Genomic DNA, 14,606 nt, shown 5'->3' on the forward strand with positions numbered 1-14,606 from the left:
GCATACTTTGGTGATTCTCGCTCAGCGCTCAGCACGTGCAATGTTTACACCTCTGCATAGTTCTTGATACTTCAGCATGCGCAGTTTGATCCTTTTCCTGTGCATACTTTCTCTCAGCGCTCAGCCTGCGCCTTGTGTGATCCTTGAGCATGCGCAGTTTGTTTCTTTTCCTGCGCATACTTCGGGTATTACTGGCTATTCTCATCCGAGAAACGGGCCATAGCAACGGCTCGCCCACTCTTGCTCACGTGACATCGTACGTCATCACATGCTTTTTCCGGAGCAATGAATGAAGCGGTTCCGGAGCAGAGGGTACTAGAGCCTTTCCTCTAACAGGAACTTCACCGAACATTCCAGCACCTCGGGAGGAGGATGAGGGAGCACTGCGAGGAAGAAGGGTGAGACATTGGGTCGAGGGCTACGAGAGTGGGAAGGAAAAAGTGTGTGTGTGTGTGTGTGTGTGTGTGTGTGTGTGTGTGTGTGTGTGTGTGTGTGTGTGTGTGTGTGTGTGTGTGTGTGTGTGTGTGTGTGTGTGTGTGTGTGTGTGTGTGTGTGTGTGTGTGTGTGTGTGTGTGTGTGTGTGTGTGTGTGTGTGTGTGTGTGTGTGTGTGTGTGTGTGTGTGTGTGTGTGTGTGTGTGTGTGTGTGTGTGTGTGTGTGTGTGTGTGTGTGTGTGTGTGTGTGTGTGTGTGTGTGTGTGTGTGTGTGTGTGTGTGTGTGTGTGTGTGTGTGTGTGTGTGTGTGTGTGTGTGTGTGTGTGTGTGTGTGTGTGTGTGTGTGTGTGTGTGGTGTGTGTGTGTGTCCCCGCAACAAATACATCGGGTCTTCCCTGCTCGTGGCTTTCCATTATACAGATTCCGCCCCCCTCCGAGTCTGTGACCGATACTGCAATCAATGCAAGGCAATATCCGCTCTCCACGTGCGTGTTTAGAATCATGCAAGATCATTAACGGTGCCCGTTCCCCACTGTACAGTGCTGCGGTTCACAGTTTATTGTCTAGCTTCCTGTGAGCTGCCCAGGCTCTTTGTGTTATGTGGACATTATGCTATATGGAGTCTTAGTGTTTATCCAGAGTTTGACCCTTTCCGTGCTATCATAACAGGTGCAGCAATTCCCAGAAATGGCCCTCTGACCTGCAGAGGCAGAAAGGTCCTCTCGTCTAATGGGAACTAGCCCACTCACACTGAAGCAGCTATTAGAGAAACAGCCCTCCAACCTGGAGAGGCAGAAAGGTCCTCTCGTCTAATGGGAACGAGCTCATTCACACTGAAGAGCACATGGATTGCTGCCACATATATTTCTGCTGTTCTTGAGACCAAGAGCACACAGATTGCTGCTGTTCTTGCAGCCAGAGCCTTGCCGCTCAGCTAAGATAAAGTCAGATGCTCCAGGGTCTCGTAGAAACGTTCCTGTGTCTCGTAGAAACATTCCCGGGTATCCAAAATAAAATGCCCACGCTAAACGCTGCAAACCCAAGGCAGGCAAGGTCCCAAGGAAAATGCCCACCCCATCCGCTGGAAGCAAAAGGCTGGCCGGGTCCGGTTGTACTTGCACTGGCAGCCAGAGCGTTCAGAATTCCCACTCGGCCCCGGAACCGCTTCACTGCTCCAAAAATCACACTAATGACATCATAGGTCACGTGAAGAAGAGTGGGCGGGCCGTTGCTATGGTCCTTTTCGGGCGGGAACTAGTCGCTACCCTTGCATTAGTGCCATTCCCCATCCGAGAAAAGGGCCATAGCAACGGCCCGCCCATTCTTCCTTGCGTGACATCCTACGGTCGTGGCTGGTTTCCTTCGAGAAACTGGCAATAGCAACGGCCCGGGCGACACACTGAATTGGTCGCTAGGGCTGAAGTGCGGCCGGCATGTTTCAGGAGGGTGGTTGGGCTGTTGAGTGGTGTTGCGCGGATGCGTTTGGTAGTGGCGGGTAGTTGGCGGAGCAGGGGACGGGGTGTGAGTTGGTGGGGGGCGTTTGTTTGCGGTAGGGTAGCTGTTGGTGTGGATTGGTGCGGTGTGGTTGTTTGCGGTTGGGTGGCTGGTGGTGTGGAATTGGGGGTGGTGGTTGTTTGTGGTTAGGTGGCTGGAGGTTCGTGTGGAAGTGTGGGTGTCGCTCGGGTTGGTCGTGGTGGGTGGGCGTCAGCGCGCAGTGCCTCGCCTGAAGCGCATGTGTAGGCGTACGGGCCGGGGTCTCGCCGGTCTGCGCGCCGGTCTCCGGGGCTCGTTGGGTGGTGTTTTCAGTGGTGGGGGGTGTGTTTGCGGTGGGGTGGCTGGTGGTGTTGGATTGGGGGGTGTGGTTGTTTGTGGTTGGGTAGCTGGTGGTTTGTGTGGAAGTGTGGCCTATGTGTTGGTTGGTGCACATCATCCTTTAGGATGGGGAAGCGCCTGCGTGGGTCCGCCCACGCATTCGATAATGAAGAAGACGAATAGCAACGGCCCTCCCACTCTTCCTCACGTGACATCATACGTCATCATTGTGCATTTTTCGGAGCAATGAATGAAGCGGTTCCGGAGCAGAGGGTAGAACCTTTCCTCTGACAGGAATTTCGTCGCAGATTCCGGCATCTCGGGAGGAGGATGAGGAAGCGCTGCGAGGAAGAAGGGTGAGGCGTTGGGGGGGGGGTGGGGGGGGGTTTACGAGAGTGGCATCCGTTTCTGTACAGGTGCTGTGTGTTGTTGCTGGCGGGGGCCGTGTGTGTTCGGCGCTGGGGAGGTTAGAGTGGCTGGATGGGTGTTGGTAAGTTTGTGGTCGGTCTCCCTGTGGTTGTGTGTGTGTATTCAAGGAGTCTGTTTGCTGTGCCCTCGCCTCTCCATCTTCCATTGTGGCGTTGGTGTAAGCATCCATAGGGCCCCTTCTGTTTCCTTTATTGCCCCTTGTCATGTCCGGCTGTGTATCCTTTTGACGTGGGATTCTCAGTGGTGGATCACATCAGTTATAGGTGTAGTATTTATTGTGGGTATGGATCTACGGGTCCGTGGGCTGTGCCATCTCCTGTATCTTGGGTCTCAATTTGGATCTTTTCCCCTGTTGGGTATTCTTGCGTCTTTCACTGAGAGTGGATTATCAGATGTATTGCCCTCGCCACTTGGGATTGGTTATGGACTCAGCTCTGTCAACCACGGTGCAGTGACATTGCCTGCAACAAATACATTGGGTATTCCCTGCTCATGGCTTTCCATTATACAGATTTCGCCCCCCTCCGAGTCTGTGACCGATACTGCAATCAATGCAAGGCAATATCCGCTCTCCACGTGCGTGTTTAGAATTATGCAAGATCATGAATGGTGCCCGTTCTCCACTGTACAGTGCTGCGGTTCATAGTTTGTTGTCCAGCTTCCTGTAAGCTGCCCCAGGCTGCTATATGGAGCCTTGGTGTTTATCCAGAGTGTGACCCTTTTCATGCTATCATAACGGGTGCAGGTCTTCTTCCGTACCCATTTGGTTTTATTTTGCCACTTAAGCAACTGGTGTGATAATTTCTGGTGAGTTGTCAGTAGTACTCAGGCTTCCGCGTGTTGCCGTGGGTTATTCCCTAGTGTTCTCCTCAGTAGCCAGTGCTGGTAAATTAGCTGTGAGGAGTTTGCAGTGCCACCTCCCAACATACCTGGAGAAGGTGGTTGTGGGGGTGCAAGATGGCGTAAGCCCTGCGCCTGGGAGGTTGATGCATGGTGGCAAGGGGGGGTGGGGGTGCAGGGGGACATGAGTGGGGGCCTGGTGGAGGGGAGCCCTGCACTGCTGGGGGGTGGGGGTGGTGGGAGACATGAGTGGGGGCCTGGTGGAGGGGGCCCTGCACTGCTGGGGGGTGGTGGGAGACATGAGTGGGGGCCTGGTGGAGGGGAGCCCTGCACTGCTGGGGGGTGGGGGTGGTGGGAGACATGAGTGGGGGCCTGGTGGAGGGGGCCCTGCACTGCTGGGGGGTGGTGGGAGACATGAGTGGGGGCCTGGTGGAGGGGGGCCCTGCACTGCTGGGGGGGTGGGGGTGCAGGGGGACATGAGTGGGGGCCTGGTGGAGGGGGCCCTGCACTGGTGGGGGTGCAGGGGGACACGAGTGGGGGCCTGGTGGAGGGGGGCCCTGCACTGCTGGGGAGTGGGGGTGCAGGGGGACATGAGGTGGGGCCCTGCACTGCTGGGGGGTGGGGGTGCAGGGGGACATGAGGGGGGGGCCCTGCACTGCTGGGGGGTGGTGGGAGACATGAGTGGGGGCCTGGTGGAGGGTGCCCCTGCACTGCTGGGGGGTGGGGGTGGTGGGAGACATGAGTGGGGGCCTGGTGTAGGGGGGGCCCTGCACTGCTGGGGGGTGGGGGTGCAGGGGGACATGAGTGGGGGCCTGGTGGAGGGGGGCCCTGCACTGCTGGGGGGTGGGGGTGCAGGGGGGCATGAGTGGGGGCCTGGTGGAGGGTGCCCCTGCACTGCTGGGGGGGTGGGGGTGGTGGGAGACATGAGTGGGGGCCTGGTGGAGGGGGGGGCCTGCACTGCTGGGGGGGTTGGGGTGCTGGGAGACATGCGTTGGTGGGCAGTGGTGCAAGGTGACATGTGGGTTGGCTGGGGGGCATGGCCATGGTGGATGGGCTGCCTGCGGGACATGTGCAGGGTAGTCCCCTGTGGTGTGGGTCGCCTGCAGTGGCTGTGGAGGGTGTCGGGTGAACAGCTGGGAGGACCCACACAGCCGATTCACGTGTAGGACTGCCCGGCACCCCCGGAATACACATAGGCTGCTGGATTCGCGTGTGGAATTTCCTGCGCACCTTGGAATACACGTACCCTGCTGAAATCGCGTGTGAAACTTCACGCGCAACCCGAAATACAGCACCACGGACAATCGCGTGTGGAACTTCCCACGCACCCAGAAATACACGTGGCAGGGCAATCGCATGTGGAACTTACAGCGCACCCCTGATGTACACGTACCCGGGGCTATCGCGTGTGAAACTTCCCGCGAACCAATGAAATACATGTTCCCCGCTTGGCAGCCCTGTGAACTGGTCTAGGGTTAGCGCAGCCCTTTGGGGTGAATTGGGAATTTTGGTGGCTTTTCGTTGCGCGAGGGCGTGCTTGGGGTCGTGGCTGGCGCTGCTGCAGGGTCGCTGCGCCACGGCTGGTTTTGGAGGCTAAAATCCATGAATACGCTGTGCGAAGTAATAGATTTTATCGCAGGCGGCTGGCGCAGTGTAACGCACAGGGACACTGTGCGCCAGCCGCGTGCGCCACTTTTGTGCGAAATTCTATGAATTACCCTGTTTGTATATAGCACAATATTAATTTCACCCTTTTACCAAAAAAAAATACACATGTGCTTTTGCAAGACCTTCCGCCCTTTTCTTCTTTTCACCTTCCGAAGCTAAGCACATGTTAAAGAAAACAAATATACATAAAGCATCATTGATCATTCAACATATTTCAGCTTTGTAAAAATAAAACCAGTTTCAACCCTCTTTTAATGATAATCACCTATAGTCTTTTTGTTCCCATCTATTACAACAATCACTTACATTTTTATTTCTCTGTCACTGCCCTATGAATAGACTCATGTATCTTCTTTCATGTATTTAAGGGGCTTTATCTGTTTCTATACGCTCAAGCCTCTTTACCTCATGTTAAGGGTGCCAGGGTTTAATTTGATTTACGTGAACAAACTGTTCTGTTACTGTTTCAACTTCAGTTTTCAAAATTTTGTACACCACGGGAGAAATCTTATCTATAATTTGAAATGGCCCTTGCCAGGCTGCCAAAAATTTAGAATTTTTCAGTTTACCTTTTCCAAAATGAAATTTATACACCTGATCCCCCACACAATACTCTTGTCACCAATGTCTTTTTATCATAATATGACTTTGCACTGTCAGCAGCCCTTCCTAGATTCCGCTGCACAAAAGCAAATGCATGTTGTAAATGCTTCCTCAGCTCATCCATGTATTCATGAACTGTAGATGCACTTACAAGTGTCTGCTCATGTGTCCTGTATAGCAGGTGTTGTGGCAACACCATTTTCCTACCTGTCAATACCTCATGAGGGCTGATACCTGTTGCTTTGGCAGGAGTTGATCTGATTGCCATCAAAACCAGAGGTAAACGTAAATCCCAGCTGGAACCTGCCTCTGCTACAAACTTCTTTAATACATCCACAACAGACCTATTACAGCGTTCAACACCCCAGAAGAGGCGGCTCTGTATGCAATATGTAGTTTTCTTTTCACTCCCAGTATTTGCCACACCTTACTCATTAGAGCGCTTGTGAAATAACTTCCTCTATCTGATTATATTCTTTGTGGTAACCCAAATCTTGAAAATATGATTTACCAGTAGTGTAGCTGCTGTTTGCGCACTGCAATCTGGTGCAGGAATGCACTCTATCCATTTTGACATCAAACAGACCACACTCAAAATATACCAGTTCCCCCTGCTCGGCCTCTTTACAGGCCCTACATAGTCTATTTGCAAATCTGACCATGGAAGAGTTGAGCCTCTTCATTAGTGGGGCTCTATGCATTGGTGAAGCAGGCTTAAATTGGGCACATATTAGACATCCTCTAGTATATAATTCCACATCTTGGGACATATGTGGCCAGTAAGCATAATCTTTCAGTATCTCTAGTGTTTTTTGTGAACCTCTGTGGCCTGCAGTTATTGCATCATGTGCATGGTGTAGCATTAACCCTCTGAATGAAAGGGGTATCACCCACTGTATTTGTCCTGTTATGTACTCCCTAATCATTAGTCCATCCTGTAGTCTAACTCGTTTTGTATTCTTTAATAGCACCCTCAACTCTTACTTTTCCCACACAATCATTTTCTGTCAACTGATTTTGTTCAGGGTCTATCAAATTATTATAATAGATTCCCAAAATTGGATCATCCTTTTGTGCCTCAATCAGATCTTGATCTGGTGTATCATAACTCCATTGCACTACTGGTTGATCTACCTCTTTTGGAGCTTTTGACCGTGTAACTGCATCCATTTATATTTCTCCAAGTTCAATAGGTAACAACTCTCCATCACAGCCCCGATTTTAGCTGAATGATCTGCCTTATCATTTCCCTCCTTATCCTCTCCTGGGTTCTTTAAATGCCCACTGATTTTCCTCCAGTATATTGTAAAATCATTCTCTGACACCAATTTGTCTATGGCTTGTATCATTTTTCCATTTTTAAGTGGCTTTTTATTGTATTTAATCATGCCTCTCGCTTTCCAGTCAGGTAAATATTCCACAAAGCTATTTCGTGCATAATCCGAATCAGTCACCAGGACAATTTCATTAAATTTATTCCCAACTGCAGTAGTAATTGCTTTATAAATGGCTGCCAATTCTGCTACTTGACTGCTCCTAGCCCCAATTCCCATCCCTATACTGGGAATGCTTTCACATTTCCTATTCCTGACACCAATTGTTTGTTACTGTCATTTTCAATGTGAAAAGCACAACCATCAACATATACAGTTGGCAAATCCTTGCATGTTCTTTCATCAAAAGCTTTATGTGGTGACTGTCCAAACTCCTGTAAATTAGATTCCACTTCTACTTCATTTGACACATGTTCAGCTGCACAGTCATGTAGATCTTCCAAACCTTGAGCAACTGGGCTCTTTTTATTTTGGCCATATCTCGCTTCTACACGAAAACCCTGTAATGCTAGCGTCCATGAAGTGATTCTGGACTGTGCTAGGTTACCTGACCTGATTCTTTTACTCTCTAAAAATTGCAAAGGTTGATGATTCGTCTCAATAATCACCTTTTCTCCCTGAACAATGGGGCGGAAATGCTGTAGCGCCCACACAGTGGTCAAAAGTGCCTTTTCACAGTCACTGAATTTAATTTCAACTTGAGAAAACGCCTTACTTTCATAAGCAATGGTTTTGTGATTCCAATCATATTTTTGTGATAAAACTGCTGACATACAATGTTCAGAAAAACCTATTTCTATAAAGAAATCCCTATCCTTTATGGGGTATGCTAAACATTACAAGACATTCCTTTTAATTTAGCAACTGCATCAGACTGCTCTTTTTCCCACTTCCAAGGTGTATTCAGCTTCAGTAGTTTAGTCAATGGTTGAGTAATTTCAGCATAATTTTCAATGAAATTTGTTATAGCCCGTCATTCCTAAAACTCTTTAACCCTTTCACACTTTTAGGATCTTTTTTATTTTTTGTATGGCCTCTACTTTCTTCTTTTGTGGGTTTAATCCATGTTCAGTCACTTCATGGCCTAGAAAATTCACCTTTTTCTTGCACCATTGTGCTTTTTGTAATGGCGCCTGCTTTTTGCAATTGGCCAAGAACATGTCTTATTTCATCAAAATGGCTTTTTCAAGCTTTCATTTTTTTATCAGGACATCATCCACATAAACTATGGTTCCTCTTTCCGCTGCATCAGGCATGGCATTTCTCAAAAATATTCCAAATTCACTCCACTATTGACATACCAGAATGGAGTTCTAACCCATGTGTATTGGGTCTTATCAAATGAAAATAAATTCTGAATCTCCTCTGCCAGTGGCACACACCAATATCCAGATGTGAGATCTAATATAGTAAACTCTTTTGAGCCATGCACTTGAGCCAGGCCTTGATCAATGAATGCCACTGCCACACTCTTATTAAATTCTCTCAAATCTGCACACAGGCGCCATTGACCATTTGGCTTTAACACACCTAAAATAGGTGTGTTGGATGTGCTATGAATAGGCCTGAGAATTCCCCGAGACTCCACATTTTTAGTTATTTCCGCTAGTGACTCCAAACATGCCAGTGGCAATCTACACTGGCGCACAAATACTGGGCTTCTACTACACCCTTCCGGTAATGTGGCAACATGTAAATTAGGCCGCAATCATAAGCATCTTTGGCAAAGACATCTTTAAACTCCATAAATATTTTTCTCAATTCATTTTTATCTTCATCGCTATCGCACGCATCTGCTAACAAAATCTGCTCCTCTACCATTTTTGAAAATCTTCCAGTAAAGGAATCTGTGCTTTCTCTCTGTGCTTTCTTCTAACTGTGTGGCTGTGTCTCTCTGTAAAGCTGCCACTTTAAAATATTTTGGCATATCAGCTTCCACTTCAATGGACTGATTTTCTGTTTCATTTTCACTCAAATGTTATATAATCCTTTTGATGACAACGCACTGTCTCATTTGAATCATAAGGGTACACGGAATGAATTTTAAAAATCCCTTTGGGCTGAGAATCCAGGTATTCTGGCAACACACCCCCTGCATCTACATACCTTTCAGGGATATTTCCAATTACCATGTTATTGAAAGCTGCAGTATAATGTGATTTTTGTATGGCCATTCCTAATGAAGTATTTTCCTCTAAATGAATATCTTGACACCCTTTATTATTCACCATAATTTGTAGAGACCCTTCACCAACATCTATCAATAGAATGTATTCATAGCCTTGCTGTTTTATGGATTCATTCAAACACACAAATGCATCAATCTTTCATTTGCTGCCCATTTTTACACTTTAGTCTTATTGCAACCTGCTTGGTGATTGCAGGAATAATAGTATCCGTTCTCACCTGTGGACCAGTTGTGCGCAATGATAAGCTCAGGTGCAGACCCACCTAGGCATGACCATATTTTTTGGTTAAGGAAATCTAACTCCATACACATTCTGTGCATGATATCATTGCACATGTAAAAGTCATTTTGTGTCCCACTCACTATCCACACATTATGGTAAATTGTTTTCTGCCCAATACTCATTTTCAGCATGCACCTGCCTGCAATTCGATTTTCAAAGTCTGGATTGTCCAAACCAGAGACATATTGGTTTTTAATTCTAAATTTTGGGATCTCCTCCCTCCATTATTTTCTGCAATACTTTCTCATTAATTAAACTTCTTTCCTGTTCCAGCGCTAAGGTGGCTTTTATTACTCTGGAATGGTCATTTATACCAACGTGAACCCATGGTTGCTCATCTTCCATATGTATTTCAGCAAGGGTAGTAATGTGTTTTTCTGTGCCTGTTGTAAAAGCAGTATTCTGTTTGCATGTCTTCTCTTTTTAAATAAAAACGTAATGTGTGCTCATCTATGGCAGTTTGCCATTTTTTCTGTGGGTCTAAATGTATTTGTACGGATTGTTTCTCATTTTCACTCTTCATTTTATCTTGACACATCAAGATAACAGTGACGCTATGTATACAGCTATTCTGGAGATATACCTCTACTGCATCATTTGTTTTGACAATGGTGTGGCATTCATTTATTGCTGTTTTGTGATTTTAGTTTCTTAGGTCTCAATGGTTTTTTAGTTAAGGAACACAGTACTCCATTCACCCCATCTATGAGCGGAGACAATCTTTTCAGGCAATCTGTTCCCATCAGAAATGGAATTTCACAAATAGACGTGATCAATACCTCTTGTTTCATTCTGTGCTTTCCTATCTTTATGTCAACCTCGGTGACACCTATAATGGGCACCTCCTCCCCATTAAAGTTATGCACTGGACCTTGATTTTCCTTCACTGTGATAAGATTCTGTGGGATATCTCCCTTCATTGATGCTCTTTACCAATTCTTTAGACATAATTGTGGCCTGTGCACCAGTGTCAATCATTGCAAATGCATTGCATTTTTCTTCTACAGTGATGGGAGCATAATACCCGTCTTCAACTGCCTCTAACACACATGAACTGTGAATTCTTACTGATTTCAGGGCTCACCTTTCTCAGGCCTTTTTCACTTTTGGCTAAGCACATTGGTAAATGGAAAGACATTTTTCCCTCCTTTTTGCCCATTTCTGTGTGAGAGACTTTATTCATTTCTCCATGTTCAGAGGTTGTTTGGAGTGTGGCCACCGTTCGCCCATCCATCCAGGTATCATCAGAGGCCACATTACAATCCTCCAACTGAACATGTGTAACAAGATCACTTGGCAATTTGTCATTGTTTAACTCTGCATTTGTAATTATTTGGTATGGTGCCAGTCCATTTACTTCAAAAATATATGGCTCAAAGAATTCTTCGGGTGATTGACCTGTACCCTCCTTTTGAGTATTTCTTTTTTCTGCCTGTTTGGTTATTGCTCTGATTGCCCAGGGAAGGAGTTATAGCATCCCCACTTACTCCCTGTTCACTGGTATTCCCCATACATGAGTCATCTTTCTTAAATCTGTCTCTTTGTTCTTTTGGAATTTTAGGTGTTCCTGTTTCATTTATACAAATCTCCAATGTTTCACTTTTCTCTAGGTTAAACCGAACTTCTCTTTTTGAATTCTTTGCACTTTCTGTCACATGTTCATTTACTGGTATCTTTATTTTTGAATCCTTATAGATCTCAGTCATTATGGAAAATCACATCCGAGCAATCTGTTTTCTTGGCACTGCAGGTATCATAAGTACTTAGTCACTTTTCAGAAACCATCAGATCATTGCTATGGCCTGCTGCCCCCTCCTTTGATGACTGTTTTTGTGCTGTACAGAGCTTTCCTATTTGCTTAGCTAACATTTTCACTTGGCTTTCGAGACACTGGAATCTTTCCATCTCTCTAGAATCCTCTCTGTGGCCTAGATCGATATTGGTGGTTTTCCCTCTGATTGGATCTATTCTGATACCTATCAGGGGAATCATTTCTATTGGGATTGTTCCTGAACTCTTGATTCATATGTGGAGGGGAGCGGGGTGCACCCATCCTTTGGTTGTAGTCCCCTGGTGGTGGTGACTCGTTGTATTGACGTGGAGGAGTATAATTCATATTCTGCCTCATGTCCTGTCTCATTTTGTGAGTATTGTCCTCTATGCTGATTCCCATTTCCAGTAAATCGGGATTTATCCTGATTACCATATATCATGGTGTTGGGATCAAATCTACTTTGTGTCCCCAATGTCTGGTAGGGACCATTATTTCTTTGATCTTGACTTTGTCTCTGATTATTGTTCATACCTGACCCATTAGGCTGATATCCTGCTCGAGGCTTGTCTCCAAAGTACCTAGGGCTAATGTAGTTATCCCTATTACTAGGATCATGTGATTGTCACTCCCTGCACCAATGTTTCAATCTGTTCATTACCCCTTTGTTCAGGTGCCATATTGTTTTTACCTGGACTTTGAGCAGACTTAAGGGACATTTTGGCTGACCTGATCTCCATTACTGTTGCTGAGGATTTTTTAGATTTTGGTCTAGTCTCTTTCATTTTATCATTTTCTCTACCCTGACAATAGAGTACCTCATATAGTTTTGTGCTTTGGTGAACAAACCACTCAAGAGGCTTATCACGGTCAAATTCACGGACCAGCTGTGATATGTCTTTCTGTAGCCCATAGAAGTAGGCAGTTTAAAATTCTTTTGAATTGGGGTCAAAAGATACATCAAAGCGAGAAAATGCTCTTTTTAAGTCTTGTAAAAACTGGCGAGGGGATGTCATGTATCAGGTCCAGCAGTGATTGTGTAAGCAACTTTCTTTCCCTCCTGCAATGACTGGAAAGGAGAAAAATGACGCCTAATCTCTTTTTCAAACTCTGCCCATGTCATATTCTGCTCCATTCAATCCCCTCATGATATTGGCTGTGGGAGCATCCAGAGTTAAATGAAAATACTGTCTATATTGTTCTTTGGGTATCGGGAGTGCTTTAAATATGTCATGCACTGCCTCTAAGTGATCCTCTATGCAGCATTCCCCTCCCTTTTTAAATGGTTTGATCAGGGCTTTGATGGATTTCATTATCTTTATGGGGCTACTTGTTGCAATGCGTGGAATTGCGCTATTGGTGATTCAACCATGGTTCCAGGTGTATGGGATTGGTGGCGGCCCCCAATGGGTGTGTCGAATCCCCCAAGGGCACTGTAACCAAGTTCAGTCACCGGCTCAATCATTGGGGCACTAGCTCTTTGGGTAGAAATAGAATTCACCTCAACTCCATTGAATGTGGTGCCCTGCTGTCTATCCTGGGACCTGGAACTGCATATTTGCTGTTCCAAATCCTTAAACTTCTTAAGGAGCCTGTCTGCCTCATTTTGCAAATAGTTGTTTTCATCACTCATTTTATTAATCGCCTCCTGCATGTCGCACATTTGCCTTTGGCATTCATTACATTCTTTATTTCTCTTTCTTGAAACATTTTAACCACTTCCTGTTCTGCATTTTGGAGATCACTTTCTTTTTCATAATTTTCTTTTTGTAAAATCTGCATTTCTGAAAGTCTCATCTTTATCTTGTCTAATGTGGTCCACCAATGCCTTTTAAATGTACCAATTCTTGTTCACTGTCCTCAAACTGTTTCTTGCTTTTGGACAATTGAATGTCAAAATCTCTGCATACTGGATGTCTTTTATACACCCTTCTAATTCTGCTCTTAACATTTCTTCCTTTTTACTTGCCCCATCTAGGTCGGCTTTTAACCTGTTCACCAGCTTAGTATCACTTTCTTGCATTTGCAGGGATCTATTCAAAATAATGTGAAAAGAGCAGCAGACACCAAAAGCTCACCCTTGGTTGATTATTCAATATAATGATGTAGAGAAAATGCCTTAGTGTGATTGAGGATGTATTTAAGGTGCAGGGGAGAAGGATGCAACCTTGACACCTAGGTTGCGTTATGTGCAACAAATGCAAAATAGGTTCCCTAGTCAGGAACTCGCGTCCCCTGCACACTATCCTTTGTCTAGAAAACCAGACCAATAAATAATGGTGTATAAATTGTCGTTAAATTAATTACATATGCTTTAGAAAACGAATAATCTTGAAAAAATGCTCATTCAAACAAATTTAGGTCACAAGAAACCATCTTCTTTTTATTCATATTCATGATGTGGTAGTCAAGAGGGGCCCAACGCGTTTCGAGTGCTTCACACTCTTTATCAGGGGCAATAGGTGATTTCTAAGAAAAAATTATATTTACATTTACATTAGTATTCAGTCAACAGAAGTTTAAACAAAGTGCATTTATAACAGACATCCATAATTACCTAATTTTTGCATTACAAGAGGCACTGTCCTCTGGTTTAGACATTTAGCATAATCTTTATAGTGCATTCCTAATGTGAAAGATTAGTCTAGATGGTGACAGTTTTGTTTCAATACATTTAAGCCAGTGTTTTATTTGCCAAAACATTTTCATAAGAAGTGGGTCTATTTACAAAGGTCCACTATCTGGAGTCTATATGAATCCTAATGTGCAGAATATTAGGCTAAAGAGAAATAGAATCAAAGTTGCTAACCTTGTGATTTTTATCCTTCCGGAAATATTTAGGAGATTACAAGTTGATTTCAAAGTGGTGGAAAAAAATGGCTTCCGCTTCTCAGTTTCAAAACGCACTACCTGGAAGTCAAGGCCAAATGATGACTAGGTCATTTACTCGGAGCGAGAGAGGGATAAAATCTATTTAGTAAAATAAAAAAAACCTATTCAAAATAAACCATGTCTTGGCACATAGCCGTATCAGACAATCTTTCTCTGCATGTTTATCAGCTGCATTTAATAATCTCAGAAGACCGACCTGAATTATGCTGCCTTATGCAAAAATGTTGTCTAGTGGTTCTTTCTGCACTTCACCATAAATGCTGTCGTGCCATTCTCTGGCATTATTTGACGACCATGTCCCATATGCATATAACTTCGCCTCTAAATATTGCACTAGTTCTGAGAATGTGGCT

General features: G+C 45.4%; 1 protein-coding gene across 6 annotated transcripts in view; it reads left to right on the plus strand.

Moving 5' to 3' along the window:
• Positions 1–273: 273 nt before the first annotated feature.
• The window catches only part of LOC138498516 (zinc finger protein 615-like), an 80,800-nt gene continuing 66,467 nt past the window's right edge, over positions 274–14,606 (plus strand). For 3 of the 6 annotated variants that reach the window (XM_069622293.1, XM_069622297.1, XM_069622295.1), the window contains exon 1: positions 2,320–2,601. The gene's annotated coding sequence lies outside the window, so the exon portion shown is untranslated. Of the gene's footprint in view, positions 399–2,319; positions 2,602–14,606 lie in introns of those variants that run through there. The other 3 variants (XM_069622292.1, XM_069622296.1, XM_069622294.1) reach the window with 2 other exon arrangements.

This window comes from Ambystoma mexicanum, chromosome 5q, assembly GCF_040938575.1.
Source record: "Ambystoma mexicanum isolate Mex_15411 chromosome 5q, UKY_AmexF1_1, whole genome shotgun sequence".
Classification (NCBI taxonomy): domain Eukaryota; kingdom Metazoa; phylum Chordata; class Amphibia; order Caudata; family Ambystomatidae; genus Ambystoma; species Ambystoma mexicanum.